The following is a 4,749-nucleotide window of genomic DNA, read 5'->3' on the forward strand; positions in this document are numbered from 1 at the left end:
GACAGACAGGGTAGAGGGGACAGAGAAGGGGGCTACTTGCTTACCCTTGAGCAACTGAAGAAACAGAAAAATCCAGGGGCCTATTTACCAAATGAAACGAGGTTCTGGGTGTCACCAACACCGTGGGCAGGAGTCCCTGTTTGGGCACCAGGTGTTGCGGGTTCTCCTCAGGCCAGCTGTGAAGACCCTGACCTACATCGGATCCCCTGCCAATTGGGGTGGGGGGCAAGAGGCATGGAGTCACGACACACAGACCCCGGGAATCAGGTAGAAACAAGCACTAGGCAAGGTGCTGCAGACTCATTTAATGCATGAGGGGGCAGGCCTTATATTTCCCTTTTCTCCACCCCAAAGTCCCTTTAGTCAGCATATCGTTTTCTGATTGGTCCATGCCACACAGTCTGTCAGCAGTCACTGGGCTTGTGAGCAGGGTACAGAGGCGTGGGCTCCTTTTGGTGGGCTATTTGCAGACCAAAAAGTGAAGTGAATTCTCACTGAATCCCAGGGCTCTAGGTCCGCACCATCTTTGGAGGCCTCCTGCTACAGGAGGGAACTCATACGTGGTACTGTAAACATAGCCAAATACACATGGCTGGTGAGGTCATAGGAGGTCCTAGAGGAAAAACTACTTTCCCACTTCCCTAGACCAACATAATTTCCTACCCTCTCTAAATATTCATCCATATATTTATAGACAAGTGTATCTTCCACCCCTTGTCAAAGAAGCTTCTATTCACAACAGATGGAGACTACTACTTTCAAATTTTTATTTATCGAAGGGAACTAAAACTTTTGCTTAGTCTGAAAGAGTCACCAGAATTAACATAACTCTTTTGGTGTTTTCATAGAGGTTCGTGATTTTTTTTTTTTTGGCTACCTGGGCATTTTTCAAAATATATAAAATTCAATTATGAATATTATATTTGTTTATGTTTATAAAAAGTTCTATTTTCTGAGGCTTAAATAACTTTTGTTTTTTGGTTTTTGATCCAGGTCTCCTTGTAGCCCCAGCCAGGTTGGAACTTGCTATGTAGTCCAGGAGCCACCACCAACACACCCAGTTCAGGCTTAGATATTAAACTGACTCTTAAATATTATTTTTCTGTATGTTACCTCAGTTAAAGTCTCACTCACACTAATGATGTATGGGTACATTCCTTTGTATCTTCATGTTGGATAATGGTTCATCCTAATGGAATAGTTAGTGTGTAGCTTTTCTGAATTTTCTACAAAGGTATTCAGATCTCTTGGAGAAAATGAAAGATTGCATTTTTTTTCTTATTCTCAAAATTTAAACTTGCCTAACTGTTGATGGCAGCATATAACTATGATGGCTAATCTTCAGTGTCAACTTGACTGGATCTGGGGTTAACTGAAATGAGACAGACCTTCTTGATTGGATCATCTGAAGCTGGAAGACCCACCATAAATGTAAGCATTATCTTCTGATTGTAGCCTGTATAATAGGCCTGGCAGAAGGGAGCTCTTGCTTTTTCCCCCTTGCCTCTGTCTTGCTGGTGAGTTTGTCTTGCTGCTGTGACAAACTTCTTTGAATTCCAACATAGAGTGAAGACTAGCAGAAATCAGGAATCTGTCAGGCCTTCAGCACCAAATTGGGACTACTAAGACATCCAGTCTCATGGACTGAGCGACTACTGGATTCTCAGCCTCTCCAGTGTGGTGCAGCCATTGTTGGACTATTCAGACTCTGGCTAGATTGGCTGGCCAGTCAACTGAGAATCCACCTACTTCTACTCCTACCCACAATGCTGGAGCTCTGTGCATGTGCTCCTGGACCCAGCTTTTTATGTGGGTGTTGAGGATTTAAACTTAGGTCCTCTTGCTTACACAGTAAACATTCTACCCACTAAAAATTGCCTCAGTGCCTGAATTCCTTTTAAACAATTATTTGCCAAAGGTGAGCAAAAAAAAAAAAAAAGAAACTTCTGTAATTTAATTCCAAGATATTCACCCAAGAATAAAATGGTAGAATGACTGTCACACAGATGTTCATTCTTATCTGTAATAGTTCACAAAAGCAATACTAATATCCATCAATAGGCAAATTGATAGTGAGCAGGGAGCAGTGTGTGCAGAAACAGCAAGAGGACAGAGGGTCAAGGAAGTGGAGCATTCTTATTTCCCAGGTCCAGAATTGGAACTGCATGACAGAGCTGAGGGCCAGATCTGCTTGGTAGATCCTGGGCACTATCCTGCTAGCTGCAAGCTGTGTGCATCTCTAGACTCTTCCACCCAGCTTTCAGTTGATACTAAAGGAGTCTAGCACATAAAATGAACAGCTGGTAACACTCAGCAGGGAGTCTGTCACCAAGGCAAGAACTGGGGTCCGCACCAGAAAACTTGTCAAGAACACAAAGAAGTGGCATTGGAGCCACTGATGAGAACATTTTTCAAAACTGGTAGGAGGAGGTTTTTTTCTGCAGAGGCTGCTGTTGGTCTTCAAGCATTGGGCTACTACACCTTGGACTGTCTAAGAGTAGAGTTGTAGAAAGGCTCTGATTTGTTCTCAATACGTGGAAGACAAATTTATTCTACCTGTTATTCCAGCACTCAGGAGGTAGAGGGAGGATTAGAATATCAAAGTTATCCTTAGCTAGAAAGTGAATTCTAGGCCAGTCTGGACTACATGTAATTATGTCTTTAAAAATAGTTATATCATACACAAGACCCATTCAAATGCAAACCAGACAAAACCCCAGCATAGAACCAGGGAAATGGGCAGGAGACCCCAACCTTAGCCAAGAAGATATTGGCAGGATGATCACTGCTGGGTGAGGGAGAATTGGTCTTCTTCAAGGGAATGATGCTAGGTAGACTGACAAGGCTCCAGTGGGATGAGCTCTCACTGAAGGACATTTGGGGACACAAACTTTAGTCAATATGCCTTAACATATATGACAAAATGCATGAAATCTGGTGGAAGGACTATAGTGAGGATTCAGATAGAGGAAGGTGTCTAAATATGATTGAGATGAACTGTATTGTATAAAATGAAAAATAATTCATATGAATAAATAATTCAAAAATATATATATGGTGTGACTATGTGTGTAGATGCATATGTATTGGGGTGTCCAAAGTGACCAGAAAGGGGCACTGGAGCTGGAGTACAGGTGGTTGTGAGTCACCTGATGTTGTTGCTGAGAATGAACTCAGGCCTTCTGCAAGAGTGTCAAGTGCCCTTAACTTCTGAGTTGTTTTTCCAATTCCTGAGGTTATATTTTGCTTTGTTTCCATAAGAGCTTAATGAGTCAATGATAAAAAGTGGGACTATCCTCTTTGATACATGGGAAAATTGACACATGGAGATAAAGTCAGTGAGGTCTATTTCTCTAAAATGGCTCAAGAGTCCTCTGTGCTATGTATACTCTAGGGCCAGAAGGTGAATTGTTTCCATAGAAACCAGGATAAGAACCAATTTAGAGACTTATGTCCTTTCCTTGCAGGCCCTAGAATCACCAGTGTAATCAGAGGTAGAAATAGGGCAATTGCAAAGTTCATTCTCTTGGGATTCTCTGAGTATTCAAAGCTCACAATTGCCCCTTCTCAACCTTCCTAGCAATCAGCCCCATGATGGTGTCCTAGGGTGTGAATCCCCATTTCCTTCATCAGGTTGGTCACCAGTCGGCACACACAATGTACTTTTTTCCTCAGCAGCCTCTCCCTTCTGAATATCTGCTATATTTCCACTGTAGCTCTCAGATTTCTTCCACATGCACAAATCCATCTCGTTTCTGGGGTGCACCATGCAGTACTTCATCTTCTCAAGCTGAGTGCTATCTTCTGGAGGCCATAGCATATGACCAGTATGTTGCCATTTGTAACCCTCTGTTCTACACAGCCATCATGTCTCCCTCCCTCTGTGCGCACCTGGTGGCAGGGTCTTCTATCAGCAGATTCTTTGGCTCACTTATCCAACAGTGTGCCTTGCTTCAGCTCAATTCCTGTGGGTCAAATATCATCAAACATTTCCTCTGTAACCTGCCACAGCTTCTTATCCTTTCCTGCTCCAATATCATTTTCGTTAACGTCAGGGGCCCTGTGCTAACAGTGATCTTTGGACTCATATCTGTCTTGGTTGTCCTTGTATCTTGTGGTTACATCATTGCTATTCTAATGATCATCTCAGCTGAAGGTAGGTCCAAGGCCTTCTACACCTGTGCATCTCACCTTACAGCAGTGACTCTTTTCTTTGTATCTTGGGTATCTTTTTTATATGCATTTTAACACTGGAGATTCCCTGAGCCAGAAAAAGTTGGCATCATTGTTATACACTATTATAATTCCCATGTTAAACCCATTGATCTACAGCCCAAGGAACAAAGAAATAAAAGATGTCTTCAACAGATGCAATAAGAATATTTTCCCTGGTGTTACTAATTATGGAATTCACAGTGAAGGTATAGTTGGTCTAAATATTTAGTACAAACCAAGGACTGTCCCAAAATCAAGCAGATGGAAGACCAATATCCAGTTGTAACCAAATAAGTCATTAGGCTAAAGTAGTCAACAAGTATTTCAGTATCTATTTGGTGACAGTGTGACACTACAACTTGAACATTTTAGCATTACAGTGTTGCCAAGAGACCAGCAAGAGCATGTAGCATCTTAATTTAGATAGGGAAGATATTAATGTAAGTACTGGGAGATCTTTTTAAAAACAACTGTGTGTGTGTATGTGTGTGTGTGTGTGTGTGTGTGTGTGTGCGTGCGTTTGCCTATACATGT

General features: G+C 42.1%; 1 pseudogene; it reads left to right on the top strand.

Moving 5' to 3' along the window:
- The window catches only part of LOC103733388, a 7,593-nt pseudogene that overhangs the window by 1,024 nt on the left and 1,820 nt on the right, over positions 1–4,749 (top strand).

This window comes from Nannospalax galili, unplaced genomic scaffold, assembly GCF_000622305.1.
Source record: "Nannospalax galili isolate Female #2095 unplaced genomic scaffold, S.galili_v1.0 scaffold936, whole genome shotgun sequence".
NCBI lineage: Eukaryota > Metazoa > Chordata > Mammalia > Rodentia > Spalacidae > Nannospalax > Nannospalax galili.